At 45.8% G+C, this 15,801-nt stretch overlaps 1 long non-coding RNA gene across 1 annotated transcript in view; it reads right to left on the reverse strand.

The window, feature by feature from the left end:
• Positions 1 to 203: 203 nt before the first annotated feature.
• The window catches only part of LOC142295559 (uncharacterized), a 34,379-nt gene continuing 18,781 nt past the window's right edge, over positions 204 to 15,801 (reverse strand). The window contains exons 2-4 of the long non-coding RNA XR_012751492.1: positions 6,710 to 6,848; positions 3,828 to 3,890; positions 204 to 770 (exon numbers count right to left, since the gene is read on the reverse strand). This is a non-coding gene — a long non-coding RNA (uncharacterized LOC142295559). The remainder of the gene's footprint in view (positions 771 to 3,827; positions 3,891 to 6,709; positions 6,849 to 15,801) is intronic.

Consider the following 15,801-nt stretch of genomic DNA (forward strand, 5'->3'; position numbering starts at 1 on the left):
TACACCGTGTGCAGAATTATTAGGCAAGTTGTATTTTTGAGGATTTTTTTTATTATTGATCAACAACTATGTTCTCAATCAACCCAAAAAGACATAAATATCAAAGCTTAATATTTTTGGAAGTTGGAGTGGAGTTTTTTGTAGATTTGGCCATCTTAGGAGGATATCTGTTTGTGCAGGTAACTATTACTGTGCAGAATTATTAGACAATTTAATAAAAAACAAATATATTCCCATCTCACTTGTTTATTTTCACCAGGTAAACCAATATAAGTGCACAAGATTTAGAAATAAACATTTCTGACATGCAAAAACAAAACCCACAAAAAATTAGTGACCAATATAGCCATCTTTCTTTATGATGACACTCAACAGTCTACCATCCATAAATTCTGTCAGTTGCTTGATCTGTTTACGATCAACATTGTGTGCAGCAGCCACCACAGCCTCCCAGACACTGTTCTGAGAGGTGTACTGTTTTCCCCCCCTGTAAATCTCATATTTTATCAGGGACCACAGGTTCTCTATGGTGTTCAGATCAGGTGAACAAGGGGGCCATGTCATTATTTATTCATCTTTTAGACCTTTACTGGCCAGCCACACTGGAGTAGTTTGATGCATGTGATACAGCATTGTCCTGCATGAAAATCATGTTTTTCTTGAACGATACCAACTTCATCCTGTACCACTGCTTGAAGAAGTTTAGATAGACTGGATTCTTCTGTTCCTTCAATAGCACAGTGAAGATCAGTTGATATTATATTTACTTCCTTAGAGAAAACAGATGCAAAATAGGAATTTAAAAGTTCGAACTTCTCTACATCATTTTTTACCACTTCACCATTTTCATTCTGTAAAATTCCTATAGCAACCTTTTACTTTTCTTTTACTTTGGACATACCCCCAAATCCCTTTTTATTGCTTTTGATCTGTCTTGCAAGCTTTAATTCATTAACAGTTTTAACTAATCTGATGTGTGCTCTGCAGTCTCAGCAGATGCATTATATTCTTCTTTTGATATTCCACCCTCTTTCCATTTGATAAACATTTATTTCTTCCTTTTCAGCAAGTGTTTAAGTTCTGTGTTCATCCATCCTGGTCATATTAAATGCTTCCTATTCTTCCCTCTTTTAGTGATTACTAACGATTGTTCTTTGAGAGGTCCCCCTTCACACGTCAGTGATTCTGGTACATATGTTACTGTTTTTATACATACCAGAATCACGGACATACGCAGACCCATTAAAATCAATGGGCCTGCGCACACATCAGTGATTTCTCACTGACTGTGTTTCCATGCAGCTTACATGTGTGTCCATGTGCTCCGCATGGAGTCAAATCCGTTTTTTTCTGATGTCCCACGGACCACACGGTGGTGTGGTCCGTGAAACAAGTACCAATAAAATCACATACATTTAAAATAAAAAGCTTTTTAAACTCACCGTCTCCAGCGACGCTGTGTTCAGACGCTCCTGTCTATGCTTCCAGGCCAGCTAATGATGCTCATACATATGCACTGCATAGCCGACCCGGAAGTAGCTGCAGAGGGGAGACAGCAGCATCCGGAGACAGCAGGAGACTTCTTCACCACGGACAGCAGCGGCGTGGACAGGTGAGTATAAGTGCCTGATCTCCGTGTATTATCATGGATAGCACACGGAGATCACACGTGTGCCAAAATCACGGCACACGGTGGGACATATGCACCTTTATCACGTCAGTGCAAAGCGTGTGTACTTTTCACTGACGTGTGAAGGGGGCCTTGAACATTGAAATAATGGTGTTCTACTGGTATCAACTGAGCAAAGGTCCAAGGTGCAAAAATGTTGCGTCCAAAATCTCACACAGAAATGTATAAATTTGTATTAAAAATTGTGTTAGTTACCTTCATTTTATCTTTCACTTTTAAAGGTCACTACATGATTAGGATGAGCATCTAACCACTCTAGCCAACTGCAGCCAGTCATAGGCTCCAGTTTTCATACATCTGTATGAACCCATCAGAATGGATATGTTCTGGCTGTATAAACACTGCTGCCAATCACTGCAGTAAATACATGAATCTCTACACCAAAAGAGTAAACTCAGAGTCTGGCAAAGACATAGGTAATCCCTGGTGAGGAGCTAGTGCAGATTGGCAGGTGACTGTGTGTGTATGTGCGTGTGTGTATGTGCGTGCGTGTGTGTATGTGCGTGTGTGTATGTGCGTGCGTGTGTGTATGTGCGTGCGTGTGTGTATGTGCGTGTGTGTGTATGTGCGTGTGTGTATGTGCGTGTGTGTGCAATTTTAATCGTAGGTGCACTTCAACTATGACAGACAGAATTCCCCAAAAATCCAGAGAATCACATTTTATGATTTTTAAATAAAGTATTTGATAAAGTAGAAAAACAGAACTTAATATTTGGCACAGAAACCTTTGCGATTACAGAGATCAGACATTTCCTGTAGTTCTTGACGAAGTTTGCCCACACTACAGCAGGGATTTTGGCCTACTCCTCCATACAGATGTTTCAGGTATTGGAGCTGTTGGTGGACAGCATTGAGTTTCAGCTCCCTCCAAAGATTTTCTATTGTGTTCAGGTCTGGAGACAGCTTGCACTACTCCAGGACCTTGAAATACTTCTTACAGAGCCACTCCTTAGTTGCCCTAGCTGTGTGTTTTTGGTATTTCCATGCTCGAAGACCCGGCCATGACCCATATTCAATGCTCTTACTGAGGAAAGGAGGTTGTTGGCCAAACTGTAAAATGTAACCTTAACAATATCGTAACCAAAAATTTATCATATTTTCCGCAAGTGAAGTCGCAGGTATTTTGCTAGTATATATATATTTATGATCCATACTGTGACCTATTTCGCAAAGAAAGGTGGACAAACCATTTATTATTTCTTTACCATGGTGTCGTCTGACTTTTTTTCAGATGCATACCATAACAGACCTAAATTGTCTGCAGTAACCCACACAGTGATCTCACTAGTGATGTCGCTGGTGAAAGCACCCGCCCTCGTCGGTTGTGCATCACGGCCAAATCGCTGCCCGTGGCGCACAACATTGCTAACACTTGTCACACATACCTGCCTAGCGACGTCGCTGTGGCCGGCGAACCGCCTCCTTTCTAAGGGGGCGGTTCGTTCGGCATCACAGTGGCGTCACTAAGCGGCCGCCCAATAGAAGCAGAGGGGTGGAGATGAGTGGGAGAACATCCCGCCCACCTCTTTCCTTCCTCATTGCGGGTGGCCGCAGGTATGATGTTGTTCCTCGTTCCTGTGGTGTCAGACATAGCGATGTGTGCTGCCGCAGGAACGAGGAACAACCTGTGTCCTACAACAGCAACGATATTCGGGAAAGGAACAACCGGTCAACGATCAACGATTAGGTAAGTAATTTTCATCGTTAATGGTCGTTCCTGCGTTTCACACGCAATGACGTCGCTAACGAGGCCGGATGTGCATCACAAATTCCGTGACCCCAACAACATCTCGTTAGCGATGTTGTTGCGTGTAAAGCCCCCTTTACATCCCATTTAGAGTCGATAGTGCTTATATTTTATATTAGAATCCTTTCTTTTCTACAGATACAAAGGATTCTAAAATATTTAGTTTATGCGCGATCAGTATTTCTAGTAATGGTGCATGATTCACTATACATTGCTAAAACTGATAAGGCAGCAAAAATAAAGAAACACTGCTGTCACAAGCAACAAGAATTTGCCGACCTTCTTACCCAAGCAGTCACTATCCATTACTGTGTGGATATAAATATATGAAGACACAGACATTTCTAGCAGGCACTAGGCTCTAAAGAAAAAAAAGGGTTGCCCTCTGACCTGTCCAATCTGACAATGACCTGGTCATTCCTCTCATGGCTTCTGCACTCCGACCTCTTTTGTCTGTGGGGGTGAAATATTACAAATTACTCGACATATTACTATGTAAGTAAATGGTAATGGGATGTGAAAGAAAAAATCTAAACATTCATGAATATTTATCACTGAATATCTGTGTCTGGAGTGTTAAAATGTATTTCACAAACTGATAAATCATCACATTTCCCATATTTTCATGGCTAACTAAGTGTTATTTGCAAAGTTGTAGAAAAGAATTGAATGTTATGTTATTTACCATTTTGGGAGAATTTAGAGACAGACAGAACTGTAAAGGCCACTTTACACACAGAGATAAATCTGCGGCAGATCTGTGGTTGCAGTGAAATTGTGGACAATCAGTGCCAGGTTTGTGGCTGTGTACAAATGGAACAATATGTCCATGATTTCACTGCACCCACAGATCTGCCAAAGATTTATCTCTGTGTGTAAAGTGGCCTTAAGTCCCATCATTCGCTGCCATTTGTCCAATGCAACATAGATTTAAAAAGCTTGTACCTATGACTTGGATAAAGATCTCTCTATACTAGTATTTATTTATTATGCATTGCTTCTATAGCGCTATCATATTCCGCCATGCTTTTTACAGACATCATCATCACTGTCCCCATTGGGGCTCACAATCAAAATTCCCTATCCAGTATGCAGAGGTGCATCTAGGCTTTCCAGCACCCGGGGCAAGAATTCAGTTTGGCACACCCCCCCCCCACCAAGCAATGTGGGTGGTGGCCATGTGACCAGTCACTCATATATGATTTGCATACACAGTCATGTGGTAACGAGCTTCTCTTAATAATTCTCTCAATGTTCAATGAGAAACGTATGAAGAAAAGCTAATTGTCGCATGCAAGTGAAAATTACATATGAGTGGAGTGGCCATGTGGTGACCAGCGAGCAGAGCTGAATTGTGACAGTGGGTATATTACACGCTGTTAGAACTGAGGATACTACACTACTTAATTTTGTAATTAAAGGGATTGTCCAGATTAGAGATGAAAGTCTGCAGTGAATCTATTCGTGATTTCAGGCTTTTGAATTCTGCTTTGGTGCCAGTGACGAGAGTAGACGATCATGTGAGCAGAAGTATGAGATTTGTACACTTCTGGCCACATTCTGGTTTGATGTGTCTGGCCTCAGTCAATTCATTTTCATTGAGCATGTCTGTTCAGCACGTGACCACATCTATGTAAATCGCATACTTGCAGCTTCGTAAGCTCCCACTGTCACTTCTGGCATCAGTGTGTCTGCCGCAGCTCCAGTCACCTCCATGCAGCAACGCTGGATGCGACGCTGGACCATCCTGGATTACGCCGGACATGGAGGGCTTTTTGGGGCTGATTAAAGTGGTTAACCAGGGTATATGTTTGTGTTTTTTATTTATAATAAAGGATTTTTTCGGGCGTGTGTGTGTTTATTTACTGTAATTTACAGATTAATCATGGAAGGTGTCTCATAGACGCCTGACATGATTAATCTAGGACTTATTGGCAGCTATGGGCTGCCAATAACTCCTTATTACCCCGATTTGCCAACGCACCAGGGCAAATCGGGAAGAGCCGGGTACAGTCCCAGAACTGTCACATCTAATGTATGCGGCAATTCTGGGCGGCTGTTGGCTGATATTGTTAGGCTGGGGGGCTCCCCATAACGTGGAGCTCCCCATCCTGAGAATACCAGCCTTCAGCCGTATGGCTTTAGCTGGCTGGTTTTAAAATTGGGGGGGACCGCACGCCGTTTGTTTTAATTATTTAATTATTTATTTCACTGCACAGTATAGACACGCCCACCGGCTGCTGTGATTGGGTGCAGTGTGACACCTGTCACTCAGCGTGGGGGCGTGTCTCATTGTAACCAATCATAGGCGCCGGTGGGCGGGGTAAGCAGGGAATACGAGATTGTTTAATGGGCGGCCGGCTTTTTCAAAACAGTAAAAGCCGCCGGAGCAGTGTGAATGCCGTGCAGCGCCGGGGATCGGGGATCGGTGAGTATATGAGAGAGGGGGATAGACTGACATGGACAGAGAGAGAGGGACAGAGATAGTGACGGACTGACAGAGATTAGTGAATGACAGACATTGTGAGGCGCTTCAGAACGCAGCTTTTCAGCTGCGCTCTGAAGCAGACCTTTTTTAAGCTGCGGTGCAGAGCGCACACCTGCGCACATAGCCTCAGACATCAAAATCGTATGAGGGATGTCACACGTTTCAATTGACTAGGTTCATACAACAAAACGTCCAATGTATGAGGAATAAACGACGTGTATGCGATCACCGTATTTTCGTTCAATCTTGATTGCACGTAGGTGTCACACGCAAATATGTCACGAACGATGCAGGATGTGCATCACAACTTGACCCCGACGACGGATTGAAAGATTTATTGAAGCGTGTAAAGCAGGCAACTTGTCAGACGGCACAAGACTTTATTCAAGAGATTGTCCACTACTTTTAACACTGAAAGCCTTTCCTTAGGATAGATCCCCAATGTCTGATTGGTCGGGATCCGGCACCTGGCACCCCCGCCAATCACCTGTTCTAGGTGCCGTGCCGGTGGTGGCAGGTGGCCGGAAGTGCTCAGTTCTGGATCTGCTCCGTCTTCAGATAGTGGCAGCAGGTTCCTATTAAAATCAATGAGGTGGACATGCAGTACCCGGCCGCGGACACCATCAGAGGACGGAGCAGATCCAGAAATAAGCATTTCCGCCACCTGCATCCAGAATAGCTGATCAGTGGGGGTCCCATTGCGCTCACATCAGAAGCAATGCGCAAGTGGGACCCAGGCCTAATGATGGTTGTGTATCACAAATAAACATTTACATTCAGGTACCTTATAGATGATGTTGTCTCTGAGTCGTTTCTTTCTATTCACCTTGTCCTGACGCCATGATGACTTTTCACATTCACATCTCATCTCTGCAGATTTCCATCTTCTCCGGTCTTCTGCAGCACATCCCATCACGATGCCCCTAAAATAGCAGAATAATTATAATACTTCTATTTAATTCATATTATATTTTATAATTCATACATCCCCCGCATCCTGCCTCTCCCCATACATCCCCCCGCATCCTCCCTCTCCCCATACATCCCCCCGCATCTTTCCTCTCCCCATACATCCCCCCGCATCTTCCCTCTCCCCATACACCCCCCCGCATCTTCCCTCTCCCCATACATCCCCCCGCATCTTCCCTCTCCCCATACATCCCCCCGCATCTTCCCTCTCCCCACACATCCCCCCGCATCTTCCCTCTCCCCATACATCACCCCTCCTCTTCCCTCTCCCCATACATAATCCCTCATCATTTCTCTCCCCATACATAATCCCTTATCATTTCTCTCCCCATACATCACCCCTCCTCTTCCCTCTCCCCATACATAATCCCTCATCATTTCTCTCCCCATACATAATCCTTCATCATTCCCTTGCTTCTCATATTGTATCCTTAAATCCATCCCTCCACTATCCATAGTGCACACAAACTGAGCCTTCCCCCATCCCCCACTCACACTGTTTCCTCATGTATATCCTACTTCATCTCCCCCTTCCTTGCTTCTCCTATTGTGTCCTTAACTTAAATCCATCTCCCCATTTTGTGTCCACTCCACACCCATCACTCTAATCTTCCCCCCTTCCCCTAATTACACTAAATCTTCAGCTCCACTGGAGCACTTTGAACCAACGCCGCACCTTTGCAGGGCCGCCGTGTGATGTCAGCAGCGTGACCAGCTGACCGGATCACGCTGCTCACGTGTCCTGACACGGAAGTGCCGGCGGGCAGGGACAACGCCGCGCCTTTACAGGGCCGCCATGTGATGTCAGCAGCGTGATCAGCTGACCGGATCATGCTGCTCACGTGTCCTGACACGGAAGTGTCGGCGGCCCGGCACTTGCATAACAATGCATCACAGGCAGCCGGCGCACTGCAGCAGGGTAAGAAACAACTAGTTTCCGGTCCCGGGAGGCGGCATATGCTACCGCCGGGAGAAACCTCGGACCGCTGCCCGCATCAGTCAGTCTGACTGCGCCCCCCTGACACTTGCGCCCGGGGCAGATGCCCCGCCAGCCCCCCCTCTAGTTACGCCCCTGCAGTATGTCTTTGGAGTGAGGGAGGAAACCGGAGAACACGTCGGAAGCTCATACAAACACAGGGAGAACATACAAACTCCTGCAGATGTTTCACTTGGTGGGATTTGAACCCAGGACCCCAGATAAGATGATAATGGCCATACATCTGCAACTATATGTTAATAAATGTAATTGGGAGCTGATAAAGAGTTCATATAGTTCAAAAGAACCCTAAAATACAATACAGCTTTGGCTTAGTTTGGGTCTTTCTAATGGGGCCATTAATTCTCAATAACAGAGCATGTTTGGGTTAAAAATTAATCCTTAAAATCAAGAATCCACCAATGAAATACATACAGTTCGTGAAGACAGGCCATATGGCTCCCATAGAGCTCTTCGGGGCAACCCAACCCTTGTTGCCTCATCCACTTGCTCACATTCCATCAAATATTTTCTGTCTGATTCAATTCAGGAGACTGTTATGGTGACTCCAAAGTCTTCCAGGACTACTTGTGAAACCAAGCTTGATGGACTTTGACGTTTACTTAGGATTATCCTCCTGCTGGAAGATCCAATGAAGGCCAAGCTTCCGCTTCATCACAGATGAGATGACGTTTTCTCCTAGGAATACCTAATATTTGATTGAATCCTTACCCTCCAGAAAAATCAGGTTTTCAGTACCAGAGGAAGCTAAAAAAGCACCAGAGCATCAGAGAGCCAACACCATGTTTCACTGTAGGCAGGGTGTTTTCTTCAGTCTATGATTCATTCTTCCTGCTCCAGAAACAATACACCTGAAAGTTCTAGTCTTGCTTCATCTTTTCACAGAACCACAAAACTTCCTTGGCTTATTTATATGGTTTTGACTATGCTGGAGCTGACTTTTAATGGTCACAGCGGGTGGACTGCCACCGATTTCGAAATTGTCATGTATCCTTTGAATTGGTGATAACTTCTATTCACTGGCCAATAATATTAATAGTAATAATAATTAATAGTATATTGTAAAAATTGGATTACTTCTGTATATTAAGTCCACTTTTGGTTTTGGATTACAAATACTGTTGCAAAATACTGACGAAAATACTACAGTAGTACATTAATTTTAGGCTTTAAGACAATAGTTGTGGCGGTGTGCAGACCAATAAGATGCAATATATTGTAAGAAGTTTTTACCTCTTTTAGATTCCACAGAGTAAAGGCCCCGTCTCACGCAACGACATCACTAACGAGATGTCGTTGGGGTCACGGAATTCGTGATGCACATCCGGCCTCGTTAGCGACGTCGTTGCGTGTGACACGTACGAGCGACCGCTAACAATCAAAAATACTCACCTTATCGTTGATCATTGACACGTCGTTCATTTCCATAAAATCGTTGCTGGTTCAGAACGCAGGTTGTTCGTAGTTCCTGAGGCAGCACACATCACTACATGTGACACCCCGGAAACGACAAACAGTAACATACCTGCGTCCAGCCAGCAACGAGGTGGGCGTGACTTTCATGCGGCTGCTCTCCACCCCTCCGCTACTAATGGACGCCTGCCGTGTGACATCGCTGTGACGCCGCACTAACCGCCCCCTTAAAAAGGAGGCTGTTCGCCGCCCACAGCGACGTCGCTAGGAAGGTAAGTAGTGTGACGGGTACTAGCGATATTGTGCGCCACGGGCAACGATTTGCCCGTGACGCACAAACGACAGGGAGGGTGCTTTCACGAGCGACATCGCTAGCGATGTCACTGCGTGTAAAGCCCCCTTAACTCACAAACCAGGTTTCGATTCGGGACAGGAGCATTCATCAGGCGCACACCTGATGAAGTCTTAAGGCCCATTTACACACAACGATATCGCTAACGAGATATCATCAGGGTCAAGGTGTTGGTGACGCACATCCGGCCTCGTTAGCGATGTCGTTGTGTGTGACACCTTTTTGTGATCAGTAACGATCGCAAAAAGGTGTCAAATCGTCGTGTACACGTCGTTCATTTTTAATAAATCGTTCCTCGTTTGGAACGCAGGTTGTTTGTCGTTCCTGCGGCAGCACACATCGCTATGTGTGACACCGCAGGAATGAGGAACATCGTACCTGCGGCCGTTGGCAATGAGGAAGGAGTGAGAAGGTGGGCGGGTTGTTCCGGCCGCTCATCTCCGCCCCTCCGCTTCTATTGGGCGGCTGCTTAGTAACGCCGCTGTGACGCCGAAGAAACTCCCCCTTTAAGGAGAGATTGTTTGGCGGCCACAGCGACGTGAGTGAACAAGTAATTGCGTGTGACGCTGCCATAGCGATATTGTTCGCTACGGCAGCGATCACCCCATGACGCGCCACCGACGTAGGCGGGTGCTATCGCTCGCGACATCGCTAGCGATGTCACAGCGTGTAAAGCCCGCTTTATGTCCGGAGGTGAAAACTGGTTAATGAGCAATTCTGAGAAACTATTAAAATTAAAAACTTATTGCCATATATTGCATGTGAATGGGCAGCGCACCGGCACTGCAACTATTGTCTATACGCTTTTAACCCGAGCTCTGCAGTGCGTTCTCTGGTGCCATCTCCCATTTAATAGAGAGATCTACTTGCTGTTCACCATTTTCCACTGTACCACCTGAGCACCACGAGAAATCGCACTTATCTAGTTTTAGGCTTAAAGACATTAAGTTGGGTGGGCAAATATATTTTTTATCAGTAGAAAAGTTGTAAATGTATTCCCTGTAAGGTCCGACAACCCAGGTGTCAAGATGTGATTGCAGGTGTCACGTCAGGTACGCGAGGACTCCTGGGGAGACATGGCTGGCATTCCTGGCCACAATTCCATCTATTTATATTTATTTAAGGATTCCTTTGCATCCGTTCATTCATACATACCTGTGGCTAGGCTTCAGTGTTACCCTGGTTTTCAGGTTGTATGCATTTATGCTGTTTTAGGCCTCTTTCACACGTCCGTGAAAAACCACGCACGTTTTTCACGGACGTGTCAAAGGTGCGTTTTGACCTCCATGAGCCGTGTTTATGGCACACGTGTGCTCTCCGTGCGTTATCCGTGATAACACATGGAGAACGGGAACTTTCTACTCACCTGTCCCTGGCGTTGCTGTCCGTGGTGCTGATCTTCGGTCTCCGGTCCTGCCGACTCCCCGCTGCTGCTGCTTCTGGCCCGCAGTGAAGTGAATATGCAATGAGCATAATGAGCGGCGATCGGAGGCAAGTGACAGCAACGGCAGAGACTGCAGGGCTGGAGAAGGTGAGTAAAGATTTGTTATTTTTTTTCTCAGACATGTGTGTTTTCTCCGATGCGTGTCACATGGAACACCTCCGTGTGGTCCGTATGTGGGCCGTGTGACACCCGTGATGCCGGAGAAGAACAGACATGTTCACGTGTGGAGCACACGGGCACACGTATGCTCCACACGTAAACACGGTCCATGTCAGAATACGCACGTGTGCGCAGACCCATTGATTTTAATGGGTCTACGTGTGCCCGTGTCTCCGGTACGTGAGGAAACGGACCAAACACGTACCGGAGACATGGACGTGTGAAAGCTAATATTCCTGACCAGGGTCTCACCTTTTCCTCTTTCTTGACTGCGCTTTAATATATGGATATATGGTACTGTTGTGTGTTATATATATGTAGACATCATACAGTACATCAGCACATGATTTACATTTTTGTTTACCAGTCGGGGACAATTTGTTGAACTTATTGTATATTGCATGCATTGTTCCCCAGGTCTCCTTATGTGACTGTTTTTCATTTAAATGTTTGTATTTTGTAGTTTTTTTATGGTGTGTTGGTGATTTCTTGATATACAGTTAGGTCCAGAAATATTTGGACAGTGACACAATTTTCGCGAGTTGGGCTCTGCATGCCACCACATTGGATTTGAAATGAAATCTCTACAACAGAATTCAAGTGCAGATTGTAACGTTTAATTTGAAGGTTTGAACAAAAATATCTGATAGAAATTGTAGGAATTGTACACATTTCTTTACAAACACTCCACATTTTAGGAGGTCAAAAGTAATTGGACAAATAAACCAAACCCAAACAAAATATTTTTATTTTCAATATTTTGTTGCGAATCCTTTGGAGGCAATCACTGCCTTAAGTCTGGAACCCATGGACATCACCAAACGCTGGGTTTCCTCCTTCTTAATGCTTTGCCAGGCCTTTACAGCCGCAGCCTTCAGGTCTTGCTTGTTTGTGGGTCTTTCCGTCTTAAGTCTGGATTTGAGCAAGTGAAATGCATGCTCAATTGGGTTAAGATCTGGTGATTGACTTGGCCATTGCAGAATGTTCCACTTTTTTGCACTCATGAACTCCTGGGTAGCTTTGGCTGTATGCTTGGGGTCATTGTCTATCTGTACTATGAAGCGCCGTCCGATCAACTTTGCGGCATTTGGCTGAATCTGGGCTGAAAGTATATCCCGGTACACTTCAGAATTCATCCGGCTACTCTTGTCTGCTGTTATGTCATCAATAAACACAAGTGACCCAGTGCCATTGAAAACCATGCATGCCCATGCCATCACGTTGCCTCCACCATGTTTTACAGAGGATGTGGTGTGCCTTGGATCATGTGCCGTTCCCTTTCTTCTCCAAACTTTTTTCTTCCCATCATTCTGGTACAGGTTGATCTTTGTCTCATCTGTCCATAGAATACTTTTCCAGAACTGAGCTGGCTTCATGAGGTGTTTTTCAGCAAATTTAACTCTGGCCTGTCTATTTTTGGAATTGATGAATGGTTTGCATCTAGATGTGAACCCTTTGTATTTACTTTCATGGAGTCTTCTCTTTACTGTTGACTTAGAGACAGATACACCTACTTCACTGAGAGTGTTCTGGACTTCAGTTGATGTTGTGAACGGGTTCTTCTTCACCAAAGAAAGTATGCGGCGATCATCCACCACTGTTGTCATCCGTGGACGCCCAGGCCTTTTTGAGCTCCCAAGCTCACCAGTCAATTCCTTTTTTCTCAGAATGTACCCGACTGTTGATTTTTCTACTCCAAGCATGTCTGCTATCTCTCTGATGGATTTTTTCTTTTTTTTCAGCCTCAGGATGTTCTGCTTCACCTCAATTGAGAGTTCCTTAGACCGCATGTTGTCTGGTCACAGCAACAGCTTCCAAATGCAAAACCACACACCTGTAATCAACCCCAGACCTTTTAACTACTTCATTGATTACAGGTTAACGAGGGAGACGCCTTCAGAGTTAATTGCAGCCCTTAGAGTCCCTTGTCCAATTACTTTTGGTCCCTTGAAAAAGAGGAGGCTATGCATTGCAGAGCTATGATTCCTAAACCCTTTCTCCGATTTGGATGTGAAAACTCTCATATTGCAGCTGGGAGTGTGCACTTTCAGCCCATATTATATATATAATTGTATTTCTGAACATGTTTTTGTAAACAGTAAAATAACAAAACTTGTGTCACTGTCCAAATATTTCTGGACCTAACTGTAATAAAGAATTCTTAGGTGTGAATATCAATAGTGCAAAGCTTTTTTTCTTCTCTTCTTGCATATACTTTTTTGCATGATATAGTACCCTTTCTTAATTATTGGCCATGTACCTCTTCCTTGTTTCTCAGACTTCTGGGGAGTGGAACAAGACAAAGGATACAACAGGGTAGCAATACAACAGAAGGCCCTGGCGCTAGGGAGAGGGGAGCAGGGTCACCTCCTAACACTCACCTGAGGCTGATCACTGCACCTCCTCAGGCGGGTCCTTCACCCTGTTTACCGTCCTGTGCCCAGGCTCTCAGGGTAAATGACGAATGTGCACTAAAGTGGATCTGCAATCAACAATACGCTGTGACCTTCTGATCCCAGATCCCCACCGAGATCACATCAAACCGTGACACACTTATGACACCAGGACCCTTTACTATAAATACCAGAATTAAGTTAACATGGTTTGCTAGAATGTTAGTGTCGCGGGCGGAGGAGGGGACGCTGCGCTCTCCTACTGCTCGGGTCCGGCTGCTGCTGCTCGGTGGTGGCTCGAGCGGTGGGCCGGATCCCAGGGACTTGAGCGGCGTTCCTCGCCCGTGAGTGAAAAGGGGATGGATTGATTGTGGGGATTTGATTATTGTCCGTGACGCCACCCACGGTTGTGGTGATAATGGTGACACCACCGCTGCTCTGGACGGGGATCCCGGGAGCGGTGACAGGGAGCAGCTTTGTTGTTAGTTCTCCCCTCCGTGGGTAGGGGGTTGGTTGTCCCGGGGCCCGGTGATGGAGTAGGGATGGATGGCAGGTGGGTTACGGGGCCTGGTGAGGTGCAGGGTCGCGGGGGCAGCGCTGTGCCGTACGGCACGGTGGTACTCACTCAGCCCAATGATGAGGACACAGTTCTCGGTAAAACACACGGCTGGAAGGACGGGTCCCACAGACGGCTGCGGTGTTGTTTCTCCCGGCAGGTTGATGGTGACTGCCTTTCCCTGCACCTATGTACGGTTGATGGTTCCGATGGGTTCCCACCGGTAACCCGCTCCCCAGCTTGGATATGGGCTGGAGGAGCCCCTTTTGCCCGCAGGCTCTGGCCCTGAGAAATGGTTGCCTTGGCAGTGGCGGTGTCTCCCTCTGTTGGTTGGACTGTTGCCTTCTGTCGGGACTTGGCTGTTGGGAAACCCAGGAGGTTCCCTTCACTAACGAATTCGGCAAATTCACGGCGACTCCTAGCCTTGTCAGGGTCCGTAAGCCCCTGCCAGATGGTGCTGGCTTCTCTTTGCGTATCGGTCCGTCCACGGTCTTCACGGTAAGCTCTGATAGGCCACTCCTGCAGACGGTCACCACCGTCTGCCAACCTTGCTGATCCGTCCGGGCCACACACCTGGACCAACTTCAGTCTGGTCCTTTACTACTTCCCTCCTTCCACTTTCACTCTACAAACTAAAACTGAGCTCTTTTCCCACCTCCAGGACTGTGAACTCCTCGGTGGGCGGGACCAACCGCCTGGCCCACCCCCTGGTGTGATCATCAGCCCCTGGAGGAAGGCAACAAGGGTTTTGTGTCTGACTTCGGTGTGCCTGACCGGGAGTGTGGGGTGTGTGGGTGTTGTTCTCTGTGGCCCCTGGCTTGTCCAGGGCGCCACATTAGGACCCCTAAACTGCTAAGCCCAACACTTCACACTTCTCAATCGTGGCTGTATCTGGTACAGCATCGCACTTTGTGGTCATCACATTACCAAGGGCTGGGAAGCTTTTGGAAGACTTGGTGCTTGTCTGCACAATGTCTGTTGTACTCTTCTTCTATACACCCAAATACCTAAACCATCTAATAATGCAGCTTCTGTGTGACCAGAAAGGGCAGGGCTGAATTTACTAATTTTCCAGAATATTAGACTAACTGCTCAACTTTTTTTCCATTTCCCAGTCCAAAAAAAAAAAAATAGGAAAAAGTGATGTTGTTCTCAACTCTTGATGACCATCTACTTATCTAGTTGACATTGTAGTAAATCCTACTGGCTGATATGAACGCACCGTATAACCATAATTGTCGCTCTGAGAGCAGGATCTGTTTCTAGAACTGGGACGTCTGAGGGGAATCCGATTTCTTCTTGCTTACCCGTCAGTAGATACAGATATTTAATTCTGTTGCTGTGTAGACAATATAGATCTTGTAGATGGACACATACTCCATATAGTGTCCATATACAGTTAGGTCCAGAAATATTTGGACAGTGACACAAGTTTTGTTATTTTAGCTGTTTACAAAAACATGTTCAGAAATACAATTATATATATAATATGGGCTGAAAGTGCACACTCCCAGCTGCAATATGAGAGTTTTCACATCCAAATCGGAGAAAGGGTTTAGGAATCATAGCTCTGTAATGCATAGCCTCCTCTTC

This window comes from Anomaloglossus baeobatrachus, chromosome 3 (genome assembly GCF_048569485.1).
Source record: "Anomaloglossus baeobatrachus isolate aAnoBae1 chromosome 3, aAnoBae1.hap1, whole genome shotgun sequence".
NCBI lineage: Eukaryota > Metazoa > Chordata > Amphibia > Anura > Aromobatidae > Anomaloglossus > Anomaloglossus baeobatrachus.